Here is a 25,709-nt window from a genome sequence, read left to right on the forward strand (position 1 = left end):
CATATTACATAAAATTGTCTACATCTTTGAATTCTTTGCGATTGGGCAACTTCAAAATATCGAAACAGCAGATGAATACACACAGCTTTGATAATAAATGAGTTTATTATACAAAGATCAAAAATGGATAATCAGTTGGAATATATATATATACAGTGAGGTGTGTGTATATGAATGTGTGTGTGTGTGTGTGTGTGTGTGTGTGTGTGTGTGTAAGAGAGGGAGAGAGAGAGACACCTTGGGTCTCTCTTGAGAGGGTTGGCTCTTAAGGCCCAAGGACCACCTCGTGGAGTTAAACAAAGAAAGGTGTGTTAGGTCTAGCTTGTTGCTATGTGGGACACAGGAATTTTGTTATCTGCAATCTTGATATGTGTGTGCATGGGGGAAGTGAAGCTTGGAATGTGTCCGTGCAAGGACGAGCCAGGGTGTCTTATCTGCAATCTTGGAGGAGGGGAATCCTCATGATTTAGTGAGCACGTGTCTTCTAAGTAACAAAGAAATTCCACACTCATAACATTATCAAAACCCCTGAAATCTTAATAAGGTCAAAATGTGTGTTAAGGAGATTGAGGATATTAGTAAAAGAATAAGAGAGAGAGAGAGAGACATGCACAAACTTATGGATTAACCAATTTTAAATCAACAAACAAATGATAGAGAACCAAAATTCAGTGTATACACTTCATTTAACTTCATATAACTTCACATTAAGTGAATAACTAATTCCTAAGACTTAAACTTCTGCCCAATGCCTTCCTTACTGCAAAGGAAGTTCATCTTCTGTCTGAAGTTGGAAGCTCGAGGAAGTTGCGTGCGCTTCCTGAGGTCGGAAGTCTTCGGTGAGGGAGAGAGAGATTGCTTTGAAGATCTTCGTGGATGATGACGAAAGTCTTTTCAGCAGTGCCGCGCGCGCGGATTTAAGAAGAGAAAAGGAGGGCCAGCCACTTTTCTAAGCAAAAATAAAATTGCTTTCACTTGCCGTTGCATACGCCTTTAAAAGAAAATAATACTTGCAAAAACCGGTTTAATAACTCGCTTGAGTTGATGATCGTGTGTTTCCGATATCTACTTTGATCAGGAGCAGATTAAAGAAGGAAACGCGCTGTTTAGACATCTGATGGTGAGTGTCTCTTCTTAGGTCCGTTCTGCTCGGGATCAGACTTAGAGACGAAGGAAAACGCGGTCTTCCAAGTCTCTTATATGAAACCTGAGGAATGATGTACGTGATCCCGCCCAGGCGTGACGTAGTCAACGCAGAAATTGGCTGGGAGTTGTAGTTCTTAGACACAAGATGGCAGCATGATACCTACACCATTGTCCAACAATTTGAATCTTTCCTGTCTGTTGAGGCAAGGAATGAAGAATTTATTGCCTTCCAACCATTTGAAAGATGCTTAGACACCTTCCTGCTTGAGAGATTAAGCCATCCCGACCCTGCTGCTTGGGAATTTTGCCAGAAGTTATTGCTGCTTTCACATGGCCAGGCCTCTGTTGAAAGGGTTTTTTCTGTCAACAAGGAGGTGGAGACCGAAACCATGCAAGAGGACACAATTGTTGCACAGAGGCTCATATGTGACTTTGTTGCAATGCATTGGGGTGTCACTCAGGTCCCCTTCACCAAGGAACTAATGGCATCTGTGAGTGCAGCCCGGTCAAAATATCGACTCTTTCTCGATCAGGAACGCATCAGACAAGAAAAGGAATCCCAGAGCCAGAAAAGAAAACTGTCTGAGCAGTCTCTGGAGGACCTGAAGAAAAGGAAGACAAGCTTAGAAGATGTGTCTGCCTGCCTTGCCAGGGAAGCAGATGCACTTGCAGAAGAAGCTGAGAGCAAGGCTGGCTCCAAGATGGCTCAGCTTCTTTCCAAGTCCAATGCCCTGAGAAGGGCGTACAAAGACAAACTTGCTGAACTGAAAGCCCTTGAAACTGAGATCGGTGCTAAAGAGGATGAACTCAGACATTTGTAGGGTTAGGATGTGTATATAGCCTACTACTGTTGTGTTGCAAATATGAATGTCAGGAAGTTCTGTTATTGCCAATCCATAAGTACATTGATTATCTGTTTAATTAGTTTATTTGATATTTTTCTATAACTGAATCAATAAATGCAATGTTTTGAGAATATCTGGGATAATTTGAATGTTTCTAGTAATGCGTCGTGTTGGTCTTAAATTTTTAGGCATAATGGTCTCAAAAGGTCTTAAAAAGGTCTTAAATTTAACTTACTGAAACCTGCAAGAACCCTGCAAAATTCAATATTTTATTCAGAATAGAACATAGATGATGTATCAAATGTTTAAACTGAGAAAATGTATCATTTAAAGAGAAAAATTAGGTGATTTTAAATTTCATGACAACAACACATCTCAAAAACGTTGGGACAAGGCCATGTTTACCACTGTGAGACATCCCCTTTTCTCTTTACAACAGTCTGTAAAAGTCTGGGGACTGAGGAAACAAGTTGCTCAAGTTTAGGGATAGGAATGTTAACCCATTCTTGTCTAATGTAGGATTCTAGTTGCTCAACTGTCTTAGGTCTTTTTTGTCATATCTTCCGTTTTATGATGCGCCAAATGTTTTCTATGGGTGAAAGATCTGGACTGCAGGCTGGCCAGTTCAGTACCCGGACCCTTCTTCTACACAGCCATGATGCTGTAATTGATGCAGTATGTGGTTTGGCATTGTCATGTTGGAAAATGCAAGGTCTTCCCTGAAAGAGACGTCATCTGGATGGGAGCATATGTTGCTCTAGAACCTGGATATACCTTTCAGCATTGATGGTGTCTTTCCAGATGTGTAAGCTGCCCATGCCACATGCACTAATGCAACCCCATACCATCAGAAATGAAGGCTTCTGAACTGAGCGCTGATAACAACTTGGGTCGTCCTTCTCCTCTTTAGGCCGAATGACACGGCGTCCCTGATTTCCACAAAGAACTTCAAATTGTGATTCGTCTGACCACAGAACAGTTTTCCACTTTGCCACAATCCATTTTAAATGAGCCTTGGCCCAGAGAAGACGTCTGCGCTTCTGGATCATGTTTAGATACGGCTTCTGCTTTGAACTATAGAGTTTTAGCTGGCAATGGCGGATGGCACGGTGAATTGTGTTCACAGATAATGTTCTCTGGAAATATTCCTGAGCCCATTTTGTGATTTCCAATACAGAAGCATGCCTGTATGTGATGCAGTGCCGTCTAAGGGTCCGAAGATCACGGGCACCCAGTATGGTTTTCTGACCTTGACCCTTACGCACAGAGATTCTTCCAGATTCTCTGAATCTTTTGATGATATTATGCACTGTAGATGATGATATGTTCAAACTCTTTGCAATTTTACACTGTTGAACTCCTTTCTGATATTGCTCCACTATTTGTCGACGCAGAATTGGGGGATTGGTGATCTTCTTCCCATCTTTACTTTTGAGAGCCACTGCCACTCCAAGATGCTCTTTTTATACCCAGTCATGTTAATGACCTATTGCCAGTTGACCTAATGAGTTGCAATTTGGTCCTCCGGCTGTTCCTTTTTTGTACCTTTAACTTTTCCAGCCTCTTATTGCCCCTGTCCCAACTTTTTTGAGATGTGTTGCTGTCATGAAATTTCAAATGAGCCAATATTTGGCATGAAATTTCAAAATGTCTCACTTCCGACATTTGATATGTTGTCTATGTTCTATTGTGAATACAATATCAGTTTTTGAGATTTGTAAATTATTGCATTCCATTTTTATTTACAATTTGTACTTTGTCCCAACTTTTTTGGAATTGGGGTTGTGTGTATATATAATATGTGTGTGTATATATGTATATATTTGTATGCAAGTGTGGATATGAGTATGCATATGTTATAAAGTAACTTAAGTCATTCTTTTCAAATGTATTTAATATTTATTAGTTGTATTAAACATTCCCCTTTGCTTTGTAAGGGCTTGGGACCTTCTAACATTACATAAATGTTATATAATGTTAGGCAGCATTAGAATGTTTTTTTTTGTGTGTATATGTTTACATATACATGTACTAGTCCATCTCAAAAAATTAGAATACCATGAAAAAGTTCCTTTTTTTCATAATTTAATTCAAAAAGGTAAACTTTCATATATTCTATATTCATTACATGTAAAGTGAAATATTTAAAGCCTTTTTTGTTTTAATTTTGATGATTATGGCTTATAGCTCATGAAAATCAGAAATCCAGTATCTCAAATTATTAGAATATTCCCTAAATCTCATCTCATTATCTCTAGCTGCTTTATCCTTCTACAGGGTCGCAGGCAAGCTGGAGCCTATCCCAGCTGACTACGGGCGAAAGGCGGGGTACACCCTGGACAAGTCGCCAGGTCATCACAGGGCTGACACATAGACACAGACAACCATTCACATTCACACCTACAGTCAATTTAGAGTCACCAGTTATCCTAACCTGCATGTCTTTGGACTGTGGGGGAAACCGGAGCACCCAGAGGAAACCCACACGGACACGGGGAGAACATGCAAACTCCGCACAGAAAGGCCCTCACCGGCCACGGGGCTCGAACCCAGACCTTCTTGCTGTGAGGCAACAGCGCTAACCACTACACCACCGTGCTGCCCCTTCCCTAAAATCAATAAAAAAAGGATTTACAATACAGAAATGTCCAACTTCTGAAAAGTATATTCATTTATACACTCAATACTTGGTTGGGGCTCCTTTAACATGAATTACTGTATCAATGCGGTGTGGCATGGAGGTGATCAGTCTGTGGCACTGCTGACATGTTATTGAAGCCCAGGTTGCTTTGATAGTGGCCTTCAGCGTATCTGTATTTTTGGGTCGGGTGTTTCTCATCTTCCTCTTGACAATACCCCATAGATTCTCTATGGGGTTCAAGTCAGGCAAGTTGGCTGGCCAATCAAACACAGTAATATCATGGTCAGCAAACCATTTGGTAGTAGTTTTGGCACTGTGGGTAGGTGCTAAGTCCTGCTGGAAAAGGAAATCAGCATCTCCAAAAAGCTCGTCAGCAGATGGAAGCATGAAGTGCTCTAAAATCTCCTGGTAGATGGCTGTGTTGACTTTGGACTCGATAAAATACAGTGGACCAACACCAGCAGATGACATGGCACCCCAAATCATCACAGACTGTGGAAACTTCACACTGGGCTTCAAACACCTTGGATTCTGTGCCTCTCCACTCTTCCTCCAGACTCTAGAACCGTGATTTCCAAATTAAATGCAAAATGTACTTTCATCTGAAAAGAGGACTTTGGACCACTGAGCAACAGTCCATTTCTTTCTCTCCTTAGCCCAGATAAGACACTTCTGACATTGTCTCTGGCTCAGGAGTAGCTTTATATTAGGAATGCAAAAGTTGTATCCCCTTTCTTGAAGATGTCTGTTCGTGATGGGTCTTGATACATTGACACCAGCCTCAGTCCACTCCTTGTGAAGCTCTGCCAAGTTCTTGAATCAACTTTTCTTGACAATCCTCTCAAGACTGCGGCCATCCCTGTTGCTTGTGCACCTTTTTCAGCCACGCTTTTCAGCAATGACCTTTTGTGGCTTACCCTCCTTGTGGAGGGCATCAGTGATCATCTTCTGGACAACAGTCAAGTCAGCAGTCTTCCCCATGATTGTGGTTGTGTGTACTGAACTAGACCGAGAGATACACTGTGTTCATACTGTTTTACTCAAACTCGAAATGAAATATTCTAATATTTTGAGATGAGTTTTTTTATATTTTTGTACTGTATGCCATACTGATTAAAATTAAAATCGAAAAATGCTTGAAACATTTTAGTTTATGTGTAATGAGTCTATAATATATAACATTTTCACTTTCTTAAATAACTGATGGAAAATATTGAACTTTTTCACAATATTGTAATTTTTTGAGATGCACTACTATATAGTTCTGTTTCTATTCTGTCTCCTTATTGGGTGAGATAGTGTGAGAACTCATTTATTTTTCCTGTACTGTTTATGAGCAAACTGGTCCCGTCACTCCTCGTAAGAGATATCTGACATCTCCTCACAGAACCAGTTGCCATAATACTGTCTGTGGCGCTCCTTCATTAATGTCTATGTCTAAAAATAACACAAGTATTAAGTCTGCGTGGTAGGCTCGCAGAGACAAGAGTCCTGACATCAGGCATAATACACAACAATGGCATGTTAATATGGTTAAAAAATATCATGACCTGCTCCGGCTGGATGCTAGTTACATGTTGCTCAGCCATGAGAAACAGATGTTTGGAGATCCAGAGCAGGGACATTGTAGGCAGCAGGACATGTGGGATGGAGGGGAAAAAAACATCTTAAACATCAACAAGGGGCAGGTAGAGAGAACACCAGAGTCCTGTTATCATACTGTCAAACAATATCAATACTTGCCTTGATTGGGTGATGGGTGCACACTCCTCAGCAATGAGATGGTTGGAAATATAGATCAGAGTGAGTGCAGGCAGATGCAGTGCAGGTTACTTTTCAGCGAGGCAGAGCGAAGATTCCCAGTTTATTGTCTTTGGATATGAATGGTGATGGGGCCCTTAGGGCTGGCCAAAACAATTCAGTTACCTTTCACCGGGTCTGGGACATGCGACAGAATGTCTGACGGCTGATTCCCTGCAGGCTATGAGAGCCAGTCGAGGTCTCCACCCTCTCCACCAAAAGATTTCCTGTTGACTCCATAGTCAAACAGAACTTCCTCATGTACCAACAAAGTCCTGGTTGCAAGGAAATGGATCATGTCCCTTTCCTCTCCATTAATTTTCACACTGAAGTACTTTGGCTTGATGTTGGCTTTCTTTTTGGAATGATTGATCAACCTGCCAGTATTATGCATCCCAGGGTGGCAATCACAGGTGTCTGAGTGGGCATCAATGCACATTGACTCTCCTTTTTTATTTTTGAAAAAGAAGACATATCCAGTCTCCCTCTCAGTGATGTTCCTGTGTATTTTCTGGCCCTCACTGAATGTGACAACAGTTCCATGGCAGTCACAGAGCACCTCGCCAGCCTCAAATATGCGGGTCGTAATGATCCCTCTGTCATGGTCCTACCTGTGGGCTTCTCTCTTCAGCTGCAGTCCTCCCAAGCTTCTGTGTCAGATTGTCTGCAACTTCCAGCGTGATAACCTGCTTTGTGTTCCTACTACTCTGACTCCTGACGATATTCTGTTCCATCTGACTCTGTCTGCTCTCCAGCCCTGGTAACCTGATCAGCCTTCTGTCCTGTCGACTCTGCCTCTTGCCTGCCTCTCCTGTACCTTCGCCTGATCTCCAGCCTGCCCAGCCCTGCTGCTCGCCTGCCTCTCCATCAGCCCAGTGTGAGCAGCCCTGCCTGGAGCCCTACTCTCCAGCCCCGGTAACCTGACCCTGCATTTCTGTTCCCTATCTTGCTATCTGATCTGTGACTCTGTGTTCCAGCCTGCTCCCTAACTCCAGCCTGCTGAGGGACTACTGCTGGGAGACTGCCTGAAACCCAAGTGCTGTCAGCTTACAGCCACACCTCTCTGACAATGCCTGATCCTGTCTGATCTCAGAAGCTAAGCAGGGTCAGGTTTGGTCAGTACTTGGATGGGAGACCTCAGACATCACCACCAGCCATCCCTGCCTCTTAGTCCTCCTGCCACTGAACTTCACACACACCTACTCCCTTTTCCCCTGTTATTAATAAACTGTGGTTTGAGTGCATTTGATCTCCTCTCCTGTCTGGTCCCTGACAGAACGATCTGACCAAGACATGGAGTCAGCGCTCGAACCCTCTGCCCTTGACCGGCTGCAGCATACCAAAGGAGATGTCAGTTAGATGTCTGCTGACATTGCAGCCCTGATCCAGCTTGGTCATCATCAGCAGCAACAACGACTGGACCAAGCACTCCAGCTGCTCACCGCCCTAGCACCCCCTGTGCCTCCGAGTCAACCACCACCACCCCTCATTGCATCAGCCCCTGTCATAGCCGCCGCTGACTTGCCAGCTCTGGGAGGTGCTCCTGCTGCACTCGATACCCTGGAACCCAAGGTCAGCAGTCCGGAGCGTTTTGACAGTGACCCCTCCCAAGTCCGTGCTTTCCTGACCAGCTGCTGTTTGACCTGCAGCCCAGAACCTTCGTGTCGGAGGTAGCGAAGGTGGCCTTTGTCATCACTCATCTGACTGGCCACGCCCGCCTGTGGGGGACTGCTGAGTATGAACGCCAGACACTGGCATGTGCCTCCTTCTCCCTGTTTGCAGCGGAGATGATTAAGGCCTTCGACCTGGGCTCGTCATCAGTAGAGGCATCCGGAGGACTGATGAGTATTCGCCAAGGCAGATGTACAGTGGCTGACTACTCGATCAATTTCCGAACCTTGGCCCGGCGCAGCAAGTGGAACATGCAGGCGCTGGTGGACGCCTTTCTGCACAGCCTGGCTGACTACATGAAGGATGAATTGGTCTCGTACGAACAACCGTCGCCACTTGCTGAGGCCATCGCCCTGGCCGTCCGCATTGACCGCCGGGTCCAGACCCGTCGACGAGAGAGGGCCCGCCAGACTCAGTCAGTCATCAGCACACGGTGAAGCCCGAGCTCGCTGGACATAGGAGGGGCCCGGCTGGGTTCAATGATCCTCCAATCCTCCACCAGCCAGAAACCTATGCTCCAAGTTTGCCTTCGTCTGTCGGATTCCACCCACACCCTGGCTGCCCTGGTTGACTCTGGCACCGAGGCTAACATCATGGACACCGAGCTTGTGCGCCAGTTGGGTCTGCAAAGCCATCATTTATCCTCTCCCATTCCAGCCAGGGCACTGGATGGCCATCTCCTTGGCACCGTCACCCGCCTCACTGCCCCTGTCCCGATGACTCTGTCTGGTAACCATCACGAAACCATCCAGTTTCACCTGCTCCGTTCTCCCGGCCAACCTCTCATCCTGGGCTATCCATGGCTCCGCCAGCACAGTCCTCACCTTGACTGGGCCACTGGAGCGATAAGAGAATGGGGCAAGGACTGCCACCAGACCTGCTTATGAGCCGCCACTCTAACCTCTCATACTCCACCTGCCAGCTCTGCCCCCGACCTCACTAATGTCCCAGTGTGTTATCACAGCCTTCGGGAGGTATTCAGCAAAGCCAAGGCCACTTCCTTGCCCCCTCACCGGCCCTACGACTGCGCCATTGATCTCCTCCCAGGCACTGCACCACCCAAGGGCCGTCTCTACTCTCTGTCCACCCCGGAAAGGAAGGCGATGGAGGCCTACATCAGTGACTCTCTGGCTGCCGGCCTCATCCGTCCATCCTCTTCTCCCGCCGGCGCTGGGTTCTTCTTCGTGAGAAAGAAGGATGGATCCCTGCGCCCCTGCATCCATTACAGGGGTCTCAACGACATCACCTTCAAGAACCGATACCCTCTCCCAGTGCTTACCTCCACCTTCGAGCTGCTCCAGGGAGCCACGGTCTTCACCAAACTCGATCTCTGGAATGCCTACCACCTGGTTCGGATAAGGGAGGGAGATGTGTGGAAGACCATGTTCAACACCCCCACCGGTCACTATGAATACCGGGTGATGCCATTTGGCCTTACCAACACACCAGCGGTATTCCAGGCTCTGGTGAATGATGTCCTGTGAGATATGTTGAACAAGTTCGTGTTCGTTTTCCTCGACGACATCCTGATCTTCTCAAAGACCCTGTCCGAACACAACCAGTATGTCCAGCAAGTGCTCCGTTGTCTCCTTGAAAACTCCCTCTTCGTCAAGGCAGAGAAGTGTGAGTTTCACGCCAAGTCTGTGGGGTTCCTCGGGTACATCGTGGCAGAGGGGAGCATCCAGATGGACCCTGCCAAAGTCTCAGCAGTGACTTCATGGCCAGTACCAGAGAGCAGGAAGAAGCTTCAGCAGTTCCTGGGCTTCGCAAATTTCTACAGGAAATTCATTCGTAATTACAGCACTGTTGCATCACCCCTCACTGCCTTGACCAGCACCAAACAGCCCTTCACCTGGACTCCGGCTGCCAATGAAGCCTTTGCCACCCTCAAGGCTCAGTTCACCACTGCTCCCGTCCTCCAGATGCCAGATGCGGAGCAGCAATTCATCATTGAGGTGGACGCCTCGGATGTGGGAGTTGGGGCAGTGCTCTCACAGAGGTCAGCGGATGACAACAAACTCCACCCCTGTGCGTTCTTCTCCCGCCGGCTATCACCGGCCGAACACAATTACGACATAGGCAACCAAGAACTGCTGGCGGTCAAGCTCGCCCTGGAGGAATGGCGTCACTGGCTGGAGGGGTGCGTAGTCCCATTCCTGGTCTGGACAGACCATAAGAATCTGGAATACATCCGCACCGCCAAATGACTCAACCCCAGACAGGCCCGCTGGGCTCTCTTTTTCACCAGATTCAATTTCACCCTTTCATACCGGCCCGGATCTCGCAACACCAAGCCTGACGCACTCTCCCGCCAGTTCCAAAAGGATGATGCCCCCTCCAAGGATCCGGCTCCCATCCTAACTGACCCCTGTATCATTGCTGCTCTGACCTGGGACATCGAAGAGCGATTGCGGGAAGCCCTCCATGACCAACCCAGCCCCAGTGCATGCCCTGCAAGTCGCCTCTTTGTTCCTGAAGACCTGCGATCCCAGGTTATACAATGGGGACACGACTCCCGTCTAGCCTGCCACCCTGGTTCCACTCACACCTACCACCTGCTCGCCCAATGGTTCTGGTGGTCTTCTATGAGCAGAGATGTGCGAGACTTCGTCCGAGCCTGCCCTACCTGTAATCAGAATAAGTCCTCCAGCCGGCCTCCTGCTGGTTTGCTCCAGCCTCTGCCCGTGCCAATGCGACCCTGGTCCCACATTTCCCTGGATTTTGTTACGGGTCTGCCCCCTTCTAACAGGATGACTGTCATATTCACCATTGTGGACCGCTTTAGTAAGATGGCACACTTTGTTCCCCTCCCTAAACTACCGTTGGCCAAAGAGACCGCCCAGATCGTCCTGCAGCAGGTCTTCCGCATCCATGGGCTGCCCAGGGACATCGTTTCGGACCGGGGGCTGCAATTCACCTCCTCGTTCTGGAAGGAATTCTGTCACCTACTCTGGGCCACCACCAGCCTCACCTCCAGATTCTGACCCCAGTCCAATGGCCAGTCAGAGTGGACTAACCAGGAGTTGGAGAAGGCACTTCAGTGCATGGCATCACGCAACCCTAGGGCCTGGTTTGAGCACCTGCTGTGGGTGGAATACTCCCACAACTCCCTCACCAGCTCAGCCACTGGACTGTCCCCATTCCACTGCGTGTATGGCTACCAACCACCCCTGTTCCCCAGCCAGGAGGGAGAGGTCACCTGCCCGTCTGCCCTCACCTATACACGCCGATGCCACCGCACCTGGTCTCAAGCCTGCGCTGCACTCCTCAAGTCAGTCACCAGCTACTCCATTGGAGCCAACCGGCAGAGGACGCCTGCGCCCACCTACTGGGTGGGCCAGAAGGTGTGGTTGTCAGCCAAGGACCTGCCCCTCCAGGTGGAGCCTCGTAAGCTGGCACCTCGGTTCATCGGACCATTCCCGATCCAGAGGATAATCAGCCAGTCTGCTGTCCGGCTCTGACTGCCCAAGTCTATGAGAGTGCACCCCACCTTCCACGTCTCAAAGATTAAGCCAGTGCACGAGAGCCCACTGGTCCCAGCTGCACCTTCTCCTCCTCCTCCTCGTCTCATCGATGGTGGTCCGGTCTACTCCGTCCGGCGACTGCTGAAGTCATGGCGCAGGGGCAGGGGCCTCCAATACTTGGTGGATTGGGAGGGCTATGGTCCTGAGGAGAGGATGTGGGTTCCTGCTGGGAGAATCTTAGACCGTACCCTCATCAGCACCTTTCACCGCCTGCATCCGGACCAGCCAGCCAACCGGAGGGGTCGACCAAAGGGCCCTGGTTGGAATGACGATGCGCCAACCGCTACTGTCCCCGAGTCCAATTCTGAACCAGATCCTGAGGCCTTGGACATGGACCGGTCAGAGGAATTCTGACCCTCCACCGGTATTCCCCCTCCTCCCACCCGTCTTGGTGGATCTGTGGCTAGGGACTTCTGGAGCCATCCCTTGGGGGTGGGTTTCTGTCATGGTCCTACCTGTGGGCTTCTCTCTTCAGCTGCAGTCCTCCCAAGCTTCTGTGTCAGATTGTCTGCAACTTCCAGTGTGATAACCTGCTCTGTGTTCCTACTACTCTGACTCCTGACAATATTCTGTTCCGTCTGACTCTGTCTGCTCTCCAGCCCCGGTAACCTGATCAGCCTTCTGTCCTGTCGACTCTGCCTCTTGCCTGCCTCTCCTGTACCTTCGCCTGATCTCCAGCCTGCCCAGCCCTGCTGCTCGCCTGCCTCTCCATCAGCCCGGTGTGAGCAGCCCTGCCTGGAGCCCTACTCTCCAGCCCCGGTAACCTGACCCTGCATTTCTGTCCCCTATCTTGCTATCTGATCTGTGACTCTGTGTTCCAGCCTGCTCCCTAACTCCAGCCTGCTGAGGGACTACTGCTGGGAGACTGCCTGAAAGCCAAGTGCTGTCAGCCTACAGCCCCACCTCTCTGACAATGCCTGATCCTGTCTGATCTCAGAAGCTAAGCAGGGTCAGGTCCAGTTAGTACTTGGATGGGAGACCTCAGATGTCACCACCACGCTCCCACCAGCCATCTCTGCCTCTTAGTCCTCCTGCCACTGAACTTCACACACATTCTCCCAACTCCCTTTTCCCCTGTTATTAATAAACTGTGATTTGAGTGCATTTGATCTCCTCTCCTGTCTGGTCCCTGACACCCTCTGCCCTTCCCTTCAAACTCAGTGATGTGAAGTCCTCTCCACTGCTGTGTTTGCACCAATTTCTGTATCTGTGTGTTGTCCATGATACAGTCCTCAGATCCAGATGGTTTCCAGTTCTTAAGAACTTCATCACTGATCTTGGCAGTCATCATCTTCCATCCCTGCTTTTTTTTTTAAAGATTTTTTTGGGCTTTTTGCACCGTTATTGGATAAGACGGTGTAGAGACAGGAAATGAGCGGGAGAGAGAGACGGGGAGGGATCAGGAAATGACCTTGGGCTGGAATCGAACCCGGGTCCCTGGATTTATGGTATGGCGCCTTATCCACCTGAAACAAACAAAAGGAACTCGCACACTTATATGCCGATGTAATAATGTACGTTTATTACATATTAAAACAACCAAAAAAATGCTCCCCAAGTAAAAAGTGCAAACGTTTCGGTCACAATCAGTCCATCCTCAGTGCAAACATTAAAAATAAAGACACACCCATATATAGACAAGGCCACGTACACGGAAGACAGGTAGTAGGCCTACAACCAAACTTGAATACAGGTTAGGGTGCATGGATAAAGACATCCTATCATCAGTACCATTCCTGTTATGATTTAACTAATGACATAATTTATAGTCATGATGCATGTCATAAGGAAAGAAAATAATAATAAAAATAAAAATAAAAAAATGAAAAACATCGGACAATAAGTGTAAGACTAAGTATACAAACTATTCATAGAAAACAAGTCAAGTCAAAATCATCATTCAATCCATTCGGTTGCAATGTTTTTAAATAAAAAATCCATCTGGCCTCACATCTCAGTAAAGACTGGCTAGTACAGCTACTACGACGATTGGGGAGAACTCTGTCAATGCCAACAAACTTAAGATCATTAGCCAAATGCTTAGCTTCATTGAAGTGTCTTGCAACTGGCGATTTGGAGTCCCCCCTATATATCGCGCTCCGATGCTCATTGAGATGGATTCTCAACCGTCTGAGGGGGCACCCCACATATTGTAGACCACAGGGACAGCTTAGGAGGTAGATCACATTGATAGAATTACGTTATACATTTTCTGATGTTATAGCATCTTCCTGTTGTGAAACTAATAAAATAGTCCGTTTTATGAATATTACTGCAAGACACACAATTACGGCAGGGGAAAAAAACAGTAATATCATCCAATCATGCGCATGGGCGTTTGGAGTGATCAGTGGCATCTGAATGTACCAGCCTGTCTTTAAGGTTCGAAGACCTAGACTATGTAAAAAGAGGCGGCTGGGGAAAAAAGTTCAGAACATACAAGATCAGTTTGAAGGACATGCCAGTGTTGTTTAACAATGTTTTTTATCTGATTACTGAAGGGTGTGTACGTGGTGCAGCAGATGAGAGGAGGATCCTTGCATGGTGGTTTCGCACCTGGACAAGTGCGACCTGAATTGCCCTCAGATTTCACCTGGCCCAGGGCAGAATCAAGGACATCAGTGGCATAACCACGCTGGATAAACTGTTCGTACATTTTGTCTGCCTCTATCAGGAAATCCTCATCCCTCTGACAAATCCTCCTTACACGTAAAAATTGACTATAGGGGAGCCCACGTTTGGTGGGCTCAGGGTGAAAACTAGAGGCATGCTGTAGCAGTCCATGTCGGTGGGTGGAGCACAGAAGGACGGCAGGACAGAACTGATTTCACAAACTCTCTTTTATTCAGCTTTTCAGTGTTAAATATATGTTCCCACACACTCAGACACACGCACACACATCAGCCGTCTGGTTGTGGAGAGAGAGCTCCCTCTGCTCTTGCTCTCTCTCCTTAAATAGGGCGCGGTCACTGGGAAGACACACAAACACATTAATTAACAACAGGTGTAGTGATTCTGCCACTTAACTTCCCCGACTCCGCCCTCCTGTCACAGACCGATGCTAGACCACGCCCCCGCTGCCACATACCCCCACCGCCTGACTCAGGCCGGGCAGCCGTCTGGCCCGCAGCTGACTCCCCCCCCCTTGATGGGAGAGGAAGTCCGCCACGACCATCTGCGCCCCCGGCCGGTGGATCACCTTGAAGTTAAAGGGTTGGAGTGCCAGATACCAATGGGTGATCCGCACATTGGCATCCTTCATGTGGTGGAGCCACTGGAGGGGCGCGTGGTCCGAAAAGAGGGTGAAAGGGCGTCCCAGCAGGTAGTACCGGAGGGCGAGGACCGCCCACTTGATCGCCAGGCACTCCTTCTCGATGGTACTGTAGCGCCCCTCATGCACCGACAGCTTGCGACTAATGTACAATACGAGGCGATCCTCCCCCTCCACCTGCTGGGACAAAACAGCCCCAGCCCTCTGTCCGACACATCCGTCTGCAACATAAAGGGGAGAGAAAAGTCAGGGGAGTGTAAAGGTGGCCCCCCACACAGTGCAGCCTTAAACTTAGAAAAAGCCCGCTGGCATTGCTCTGTCCACTGGACCGGATCTGGTGCCCCCTTTTTAGTCAGATCAGTCAGCGGGCTGGTGACGTCCGAATAATTAGGTATAAACCTACGATAATAGCCAGCCAGCCCCAGGAACTGTCTCACCCCCTTTTTGGTCTTGGGCCTCGGGCAGGCCGCAATCGCTGCAGTCTTGTTAATTTGGGAACGCACCTGCCCGTTGCCCAAGTGGAAGCCCAGATACCGTACTTCCACCTGCCCAATCGCACACTTTTTCGGGTTGGCCGTGAGACCCGCCCGCCTCAGCGACCTAAGGACGGCCCTCAGGTGTTGTAGGTGCCGCAGCCAGTCATTACTATAAATAATGATATCGTCTAAGTACGCGGCCGCATAGGTGGCGTGGGGGCGGAGGACCCTGTCCATCAGCCGCTGAAACGTAGCGGGTGCCCCAAACAGCCCAAAAGGAAGTGTGACGAACTGGTGTGGAAAAGGCCTTTTTTCACGGGATAATGGAGTCAAGGGGATCTGCCAATAATCCTTTGTTAAATCCAGTGTCGAGTAAAAACGAGCCGTGCCTAGCCGATCGAGCAACTCATCAATATGAGGCATGGGGTACGCATCGAATTTAGACACCGCGTTGACTTTTCTATAGTCCACACAGAACCGGACCGACCCGTCGGCCTTGGGTACCAAGACCACCGGGCTGCTCCAGTCACTGTGGGACTCCTCGACGATGCCCATTTCGAGCATGGCCTCGAGTTCTTCCCGAACCACCTTTTTCTTGTGTTCGGGTAACCTGTAAGGGCGGCTACGCACTACCACCCCCGGGAGCGTCTCAATGTGGTGCTCTATGAGGTTAGTGTGGCCAGGCAGGGGTGAGAACACGTCCGAAAACTCGGTCTGCAACTGGGCAACCGCGAGTTGGGTCGGGGAGAGGTGGTCTCCACAGGGGACCGGAGAGGGACATGATGCTAATGTTCCTTTTTGAACCTCCGGCCCCAGCTCCGCCTTCTCCGGAACCACCGACACCAACGCCACAGGGACCTCCTCGTTCCAGAGTTTGAGTAGGTTGAGGTGGTAAATCTGTAGCGCCCCACCCCTGTCCGTTCGCTTCACCTCATAGTCGACGTCCCCGACTCGCCGTGTGACCTCAAAGGGTCCTTGCCACTTGGCGACTAATTTAGAGCTCGATGTGGGCAACAGTACGAGTACTTTCTCTCCCGGTGCAAACTCTCTAAGGTGCGTACCCTTGTCGTACAGGCGGGTTTGCCGTTCTTGGGCCTGCCGCAAATTCTCCTGGGTTAGGTGTGTGAGTGTGTGGAGTTTTGCGCGCAGGTCAATAACGTATTGAATTTCATTTTTGCTTGGTGAAGGTCCCTCCTCCCAATTTTCTCACAGCACATCTAAAATGCCACGCGGCTTACGCCCATATAATAATTCAAACGGGGAGAAGCCCGTGGAGGCTTGGGGGACCTCTCGCACTGCAAAGAGCAAGGGTTCAAGCCATTTATCCCAGTTACACATGTCCTCACTTACAAATTTTTTAATTATGTTTTTAAGGGTGCGATTAAACCGTTCCACTAAACCGTCTGTTTGTGGGTGATACACGCTGGTGCGGATCGGCTTAATACCTAATATCCCATACAGTTCGTTCAGTGTTCGTGACATAAACGAGGTGCCTTGATCAGTCAGAATCTCTTTCGGGATTCCAACTCGGGACATGACGCGGAAGAGCGCCTCCGCAATACTGCGTGCTGAGATATTGCGAAGAGGCACGGCTTCCGGGTATCGCGTTGCATAGTCCACCAGAACTAATATAAAGCGGTACCCTCGTGCTGACTGATCTAATGGCCCGAAGAGATCCATCCGAATTCTTTCGAACGGGGTCTCGATTAATGGTAGAGGGCGCAAAGGCGCTTTTAGAATGGCCGCTGGATTTACTAACTGGCATTCGCGGCACGCCGTACACCACCTACGGACATCGCCGCGAATCCCCGGCTAATAGAATTGGGCCATTATTCGGGCTCGTGTTTTATCCTGCCCTAAGTGTCCAGCCATGGGATTAAAGTGAGCTGCCTGGAATACCAATTCCCGGCAGCTCTTCGGAATTAAAAGCTGCGTGACTCGCTCTTTAGTTTGAGTGTCCTGCTTCACTCAGTATAATCTATCCTTCATAATCGCGAAGTAGGGGAAGGATGGGGTGGCATTCGGCTGGAGCGTTTGACCATCGATTACTCTCACTTGGTCAAACGCATGCTGCAGAGTCTTGTCTCGCGACTGCTCTAATGGGAAATCCGCGAGGGATTCCCCAATAGTGAGAGGAGGAGCCGGCGGCTCCTCACTCTGATGCGGAGATGACGTAGACGGCTCTGTGACAGCTGCTCCCACCAAAGCGACACCGGGACCTCCCCCTGTCAAATGGCAGGACCCACTCTTTACTAGGCGTGCCATTAAACCCCGAAATCCCGGCCAATCAGTCCCCAAAATTAAAGAGTGGGTAAGGCGAGGATTAACCGCCGCCTTCACTATAAATTTCTCCCCTCTGAAAATAATGTGGACCGACACCAAAGGGTAGCGGTGAACATCCCCATGCACACACAACACCTTCACCCCTTGTGCTCCCCCCAATGCCTTGTCTTGAACCAGGCTTTGGCGAATTGAGGTCTGATTACAACCAGAATCCACCAACGCCTGATATGTAGCCCCTTGGATACTCACCGGTATGCGATACGCTCCGGCCTGATCGAGGGCGTCCTCTGGCGCATCGGGGATCCGAACCACCGCGCCCACCTCCATCGCTGTGCACTGCTGTTGAAGGTGGCCCGGCTCCCCGCAGCGCCAGCAAACCGGCCCGGGCTTTCCCTCTGCACCGGTGATCTGGGGCTCACTCACCTGAGGTGGGGGAGAGACAGACACAGAAGGGAGAAACGGGAAGGCATCACGGGTGCGGCGGGCCGGCTGGGGTGGCACCGGCCCCTGCCTCTGCGGTGGGGGAACGGGGAGAGGACGGGACACAGGAGGAGGGGGAGAGAGAGAGAGAGAAGAGGAGGGAAGAGAAGATGCCATCTGCTGTCCTGCCGCCGGGACAGCCGCCAGATGATCCTCCGCCAGCTCAATTGCCTGATCCAGCGACGCCGGGCAGTGGCACTGGACCCACTCTGCGGTTCCTGCTGGTAAACGCGTGACGAACTGTTCCAGTACCACCTGGTCGATGAGTCCCTCGGCGTCGCAACTGTCGGCCCTCAACCACTGCCAGCAGGCGTCCCGGAGTTGCTGGCCAAACGCAAACGGCCGGCCTACTTCCTCCAAGCGCAGAGCGCGGAAACGCTGATGTTGTTGCTCCGGGGTGCGTCCCACCCGCTGGAGGACGGCCCGGCAAAGGTCTGCGTAGGCCAGCCGGTGGTCGGCGGGGAGCTGTAGCGCGGCCAGCTGCGCCTCTCCTGTTAGCAGGGGGAGGAGGCGCGCCGTGCGCTGTTCCACCGGCCACCCCGAGGTCTCTGCTACCTGCTCAAAGAGCGTGAAGAATGCCTCAGGGTCGTCCTGCGGGCCCATCTTCGTGAGGGTGAGGGGGGAAGGGCCCGCAGCGGTGGAGATGGTGGACCCCGCCGACGCAAGGAGGTGCCGGAACACCCGACGAGCTTCCTGTTGTGCCAGCACCAGGGCCTCAAACCGTTGTTCTTGCTCCTTTCGCAGGGTGAGCAGCACCTGGTGCTAGCTCTGTTGGGCCGTGGCGAGGGCGTGGATCAGGTCGGCGAAGGTGGAGGACTCCATGGGGCTGTTGTCTTCTGTGCTCGGGTCCCGGGTTTCGGCACCACTGTAGCAGTCCTTGTAGGTGGGTGGAGCACAGAAGGACGGCAGGACAGAACTGATTTCACAAACTCTCTTTTATTCAGCTTTTCAGCATTAAATATATATTCCCACACACTCAGACACACGCACACACATCAGCCGTCTGGTTGTGGAGAGAGAGCTCCCTCTGCTCTCGCTCTCTCTCCTTAAATAGGGCGCGGTCACTGGGAAGACACACAAACACATTAATTAACAACAGGTGTAGTGATTCTGCCACTTAACTTCCCTGACTCTGCCCTCCTGTCACAGACTGATGCTAGGACACGCCCCCGCTGCCACATATGCAAACAGCTGTTTTTATCTGTGGGTTTTTTATACAATGTCGTAAAAAGTTTCCCATCTTTACGTTTAACCCAAGTATCAAGGAAATGTATCTGACTTTTATCATATTCCAAGCTGAATGTAATAGTGTCCACTAAGCTGTTCATGTAATGGTGGAATTCTTTTAATTGTTCTTCTGTGCCTTTCCAGATCATCAATATAGCGTTTAAAGATCAATATATTGTCAATAAATGGGTTGTTTGTATGTACATGTTTGTATTCCAAGAAACCCATAAACAAATTAGCGTAATCAGGGGCAAATGTGACACCCATCGCTGTCCCCCTCACCTGAAGAAAAAAGTCATTATTGAACAAGAAATAATTCTTGGTTAAAACCAATTTCGCCATTTCAGTTAGAAAATCAGTTGGTGGGGAACATTGAGGGCGAGTGTTTAAAAAAAACTGCAGCGCCGCAAGACCAATATCATGAGGGATATTGGTATAAAGGCTAGTAACGTCCATGGTGATTAAAAATGTTTCACTTTCCCCTAAATCAGCTTGTGTCAGTGTTTCAATGAAATCCCCAGTGTCTCTGAGATAAGAGGGTAAAGCTTCCACAAGGGGTCTTAAGTACGCATCAACGAACTTCGAGAGGGGTTCAGTTAATGAGCCTATGCTCGACACAATTGGGTGACCTGTGGGAAATGTATTAAAGGGTTTATGTACTTTAGGTAATATATAAATGACAGGGATGATTGGGTTATCTGAGGAAAGAAATTTCCTCTCTTGTGTACTAAGATAACCCTTCTCCAATGCATCATTAAGGAAAATATCAATTTCCCTCTTATAAGATGCTGTGGGGTTATTATGTAACTTTTTGTAAGAGTCAGCAACCGACAATTGTCTAAGTACTTGTTCATAATCAGAACGATTCATGCTGACTAGACCCCCTCCTTTATCAGCACTCTTGAATATGATATGATTGTTCTTAGACAGGGATGACAGCGAGCTTAATTGTTCTTTGGTGCAATTACGCCTCTTCGATGTAACAGATGCAGACAAATACATGGACTCGATATCCCTATCTACCAACTTACAGAAGGTGTCAATGGCTGCATTGTTCACTGGTGCTGTGAATGTGCTCTTTGATCTGAATGCAGTCACAGATGTCATCTCTGTGGTGACAGTAGGCAGTGTGGAAACAATTCTGTCCTTATGAAAAAAATATTTGAGTTTGATGGCACGGTAGAATTTGAAAAGTTCAACTTTCATTTGAAAAGGGTTGGCCACAGGGATTGGAACAAAGGAAAGTCCTTTATTGAGAAGACTTATCTCGTCCTGGTCAAAGTTCACATCTGAGAGATTGAATAGTAGTTCACATACCTCCTGTCCCTGTTGCTCTGCCTCGTTGGAATGTTGTAAGACCTGGCTGATCGAGATCTTGTGTCCACTCTTGCTTCTCCTGCCCCTCCTGCCCTGTGCACGGACTGCGAGGTCAGCTGGCGTGGCCGTATATCTCCACGAGCGTGTGATGGGTCTAAAAAATCCCCGTCGGAGTCGGAGGGCAGTTCGGAAGTGCTGGACTCAGATGTTGGCGCGTCTCTAGAATGGATGCGCCTATGCGTTGGATCCTTGTTTTCTTTTAGCCAAGGGTACATGTTGTCATTTTTATAATCCAAGGTGTCTCTTTTAAATTTAGCCAGTTTTCTTTTTTCAGTTCCTTTTCATATCTTTCAGTCAAAGTCTTGATTTCCTCCTTAAACTTGGACAGGTCTTTTGAAGACATGACTGACTGGAGCTGTGTTGACAGGCTGTCCATCTCCGCGCTAATGAGTGCCAGTTGCTTATGTGCGTGTTCGATGATAAGGACTGTGAGGTCCAAGGAAGCCTTGTTAAGGATCCGGCACCACTGCTGGCAAAACTCTGGGTCTTGACGGCCCAGAGTTGGTGGCTTCTGAATACATAGTCCTGGAGGAATCCTCTTAGCGCACATATACTCACTCAGTATTGTGCCATGTAAGACATAGCGAGTTTTCTTGAGCGACAACTGTTTAAATTTACAATTTAAATCCGCTGTTGTAGCAGCTGTTGAGAAACTTTCAGTGAGAGCAGTCCGTGGAAAAAGTATATTCTCAATATCTGCTTCTAAGAAGGTGTGCGTTTGCGCATAATTGTCCGTAAGACTGTTAATTTCGGCAAAATTGGCCTTCGTAAACCATCTACTAAAGATGGTTGCAGCAGAATACCCAAACAATCAGTAAACGTGCTTTCCAATGGAGGTACCGCACCTTTAAATTTGATACCTGGTGGGTGCGTAAGTTCCAATAGAATAACTAGAAACAAACAAAAGGAACTCGCACACCTATATGCCGATGTAATAATGTACTTTTATTACATATTAAAACAACCAAAAAAGTGCTACCCAAGTGAAAAGTGCAAACGTTTCGGTCACAATCAGACCATCCTCAGTGCAAACATTAAAAATAAAGACACACCCATATATAGACAAGGCCACGTACACGGAAGACAGGTAGTAGGCCTACAACCAAACTTGAATACAGGTTAGGGTGCATGGATAAAGACATCCTATCATCAGTACCGTTCCTGTTATGATTTAACTAATGACATAATTTATGACATGTATCATGACTATAAATTATGTCATTAGTTAAATCATAACAGGAACGGTACTGATGATAGGATGTCTTTATCCATGCACCCTAACCTGTATTCAAGTTTGGTTGTAGGCCTACTACCTGTCTTCCGTGTACGTGGCCTTGTCTATATATGGATGTGTCTTTATTTTTAATGTTTGCACTGAGGATGGTCTGATTGTGACCGAAACGTTTGCACTTTTCACTTGGGTAGCACTTTTTTGGTTGTTTTAATATGTAATAAAAGTACATTATTACATCGGCATATAGGTGTACGAGTTCCTTTTGTTTGTTTCTAGTTATTCTATTGGAACTTACGCACCCACCAGGTATCAAATTTAAAGGCGAGGTACCTCCATTGGAAAGCAGCCTTATCCACCTCTGCCATGATGCCCCCCCATCCCTGCTTTTTAACCCAAGCATTAACCCGCTCTTTTGTTGCCATCACTTGTGTTTAGGAGGTGTGTTCCACACAAAAAGAAAAGTCAAGGGCTGGATCGATGAAAATGGTCTCACTTGATGCATCTAAAATGACAACAATATGTGTAGATGGATCAAAAATTATCCCCTTAAAGCCAGGAACTCCAAAATTAACTCATTTGGGGATGGTTCAGCACTATTGCTGACCTTTCCCGCATGTGAGAAATAAAGCTTATTATAAGCTTTATTTCAGTGTGTGATACATTGGGGTCAAGGCAGTTTAAGATCTGTAAGGGAGGTCTGACATACAGCATAACTAACATACTGACATCTATTTGTCATCTTTTAGCTAAACTTTATCTACATTCAACAGCATTACTCAACTTACACAGTTTGTTTGGGAAAAAAACTGTCTAAAGTCTTTAGCCTCTTGGCTGGTTTGCTGAACATACAGAAGCGCTGCCCAGATCTGAATCACACCAAAGATACTCATACAATATTTGGAGCCAATTCTATTTTTTCCAAGTCACACCAGAGTGCTCTCCCTTTAAAAGCTAGGTATATCATAATCTCGCAAGATTTGGAGAGTGCAATGTTTTCCCAGGTGCTGGGCGGAAGTAGCCTGGGCCCGCCCATCCTAAGCGTGACGCAACACGAGGGCCTGTTGCGAGCTTAGTCTGGCCAGGCAAGCTATCTACAGTTCTTCCAAGCTCCCGAAAAATAGGGAGTCAATCAACTTTGAGCATCTCCAATGGCCCTGGGTAGAGGCGTGTTCAAGGCAGTGACGTAGTAGAACTGCGACCGGAAGCCATAGATTGTTTACAGAATCTATGCCGGAAGTGCTTCATTCACTAGAAACATTACCAACATGGAGCAAGTTCTCATTGAAAACGGAGCAAAGAGCAGCCCTGGAGGTATTTATTGAAAGGAAGGACGTTTTCGCCTTGCTCCTGACCGGCTTCGGTAAGAGTTTAATCTACCAGTTAGCCCCGTCGCGTCACATACGTCAGAGGAAAGAGTGATGTGATTGGTTTAAGCTTCGTCACAGCCTTTTCTGGCTTTGACCAGTAGCAAACTGAGGCATTTCAGGGAGGCGGGTCAACCATGCACTTTGGGAAACGGTTGGGCTTAATATCTTTGCCAGACCAAATGCTTGCAGAGCTTTGAAGTCGCATTAGCCAGACTAGGGCGGAAGCAGCACACGCTTAATGAGGAGGCGGAAATGGGAGTGAAGTCCGTGCAGTTAATGGACTTAAAAGAGGTTAGAAACTGATTATAACGTTATACTTACATGAGTGCATGCTTGTTTGTCAAGAGAATGAAAGGTAAGAAAATTATACTTTTCAAAACTCTCCTGGGGGAGAAAAGTGCATGAAGGACATGTTCAGCTGGCCAAGGGTCTGATGCGCGGCTGAAACGATAAAAACCGGGGATCCCAATTAACTGCAAACCGGTTCAGATTTATACAATTAAAGAGTTTTTGAATTGTTGATTTTGTTCTCTCAGTTACTAAAGGTTATGGGATTCCTGTATCAGGCATGAGAGAGCTCAGAGTGAAAAATCTGAAGCAATACTCTGGTCTTGAATTTTAATCTAATAACAATGAAAGGGAAGTCTGAAATCAGATTTTGAGCTGAAAAATATCATGCCTGAATATTGTGTAGTCGAAAATGTGCTTATCCATGGAAATTCATTCTCCCATGCAACCTGGTGTTTGCATTCATATAAACCCGGTTGTTTGTCGCAGATTTGTCTCCAACCTACCCGTTATTTTTGTAATAGTTAAATTTGCAATTTGCATACGGTGCCTAGGATTGGGAGTCTCCAGTCAGCTCGACCAATCAGAAGGCGCAACCGCCTCCAGTGATCGCAGACATTTGGAAGATGGCGAAGCTCTCCTCATGTCTCAGCAAGGACCCGCTGGCAATGCTCCACCTGCAGCAAGGGACCAGCCACTGGTTTTAAAGGGAGAGCCCTCTGACCCCAGAGCCCTCTGACCCCAGAGCCCTCTCCCTTTAAAAGCTACACTGTTAAATATTTTCCTGTAAAATAACAGTAAAGAACTGGCAGCAGGGTTGCCATTATGTTACTGTAAAATAATTTTTTTTTTTACTGTCACTAAAGTTTATGGTTTTGTACTGTTAATGAAAAATACAGTATGGGCCTTTTTTATTACTTTCCTGTATAAAAACAGTAAACAACTGCAGCAGATTTGCCAATACATTACTGTAAATTTAACATTTTTACTGTCACTAAAGTGTGCAGTTTTGTACTTTTATTGAAAAATAGTGTTCACTGTTTTTTTATTACTTTTGCAATACTTTAGTCAAGTAATTTATTTGAAAATACATTCAGTCTTCACAAAATCTACAAACAACAAAATATGCTTTGTGAATTTAGAACAGATCAGCATGTAATTGCAACGTGAAAAAAAAAAACACAGCTTCTTAATGCACTTTGACTTTTATTTTAACATGTATTTAGAATCTTCACATTCAGACTGTGCCTTCTAATTTTATATATATATAAAAAACTTTGGCTTTTTGCTGAAAATAGTGCAATAAAGGAACAAGGCATTCAGACTTGGAAATATTGACTTGAAACAATATGTATAGATAGATCATCATTACATCCTTAAAACCGACAACTCCGAAATTAACTCAGTCGGGGATGGTTCAGCACTATTGCTGACCTTCCCCACATATGAGAAAACTTTAAGCCATAAAACAATGGAGGTGGGCTCAGATCTCTGAAGGGCTATATGAACAAGAATGTTCTCTGAGGTAGGCCTTAAGGTACCCTTTAATATGGTTTATGGATACAGTGAATCATTTTATCCAAGCCTGAGCTATGGATAAAATGATTTAAAGTTCTCTAATGTACTCCTGGGGCAAGTACATCACGGCTCTATCCAAACAGTTGGATACAAAATTTGTCCCTTGTCAAATACATACAGCAAGCCAAAATTTTGTTTTGAGATTACATTACAAGCAGTTAGTAGACAATCTTATTATGGGGCTGTGGTTACAGCACTGCTTTTTCCAGGTCACTCTTGAATGCTGGATCGGTAGAAAATATCGATGGAGAAAGAGTGCTTGGCCATCAATTGGGCAGTCCTCACTCTCCGGTACTACCTGCTCGGACACCCGTTCACCCTCTGTTCCAACCAGTGGGACCACCGCGTGGATCACTCTGGGTATCACCCATCAGCACTTTAAATTCGATTTGGCCCACAGGCCGGGGGCTGCATATGGTGGCGGCGGATTACCTCTCCTGCTAGGAGTGGGGAGTTTTATAGATAAAATTAGGGCTGTTGAAGTTAATGCAAATTCCTTTT

General features: G+C 47.7%; 1 protein-coding gene across 2 annotated transcripts in view; it reads left to right on the forward strand.

The window, feature by feature from the left end:
* Positions 1–394: 394 nt before the first annotated feature.
* Positions 395–25,709, forward strand: part of LOC132867671 (zinc finger protein 271-like) — an 806,111-nt gene continuing 780,796 nt past the window's right edge. The window contains exon 1 of one of the 2 annotated variants that reach the window (XM_060900654.1): positions 395–473. The gene's annotated coding sequence lies outside the window, so the exon portion shown is untranslated. The remainder of the gene's footprint in view (positions 474–25,709) is intronic. The other variant, XM_060900653.1, reaches the window with a different exon arrangement.

This window comes from Neoarius graeffei, chromosome 19, assembly GCF_027579695.1.
Source record: "Neoarius graeffei isolate fNeoGra1 chromosome 19, fNeoGra1.pri, whole genome shotgun sequence".
Classification (NCBI taxonomy): domain Eukaryota; kingdom Metazoa; phylum Chordata; class Actinopteri; order Siluriformes; family Ariidae; genus Neoarius; species Neoarius graeffei.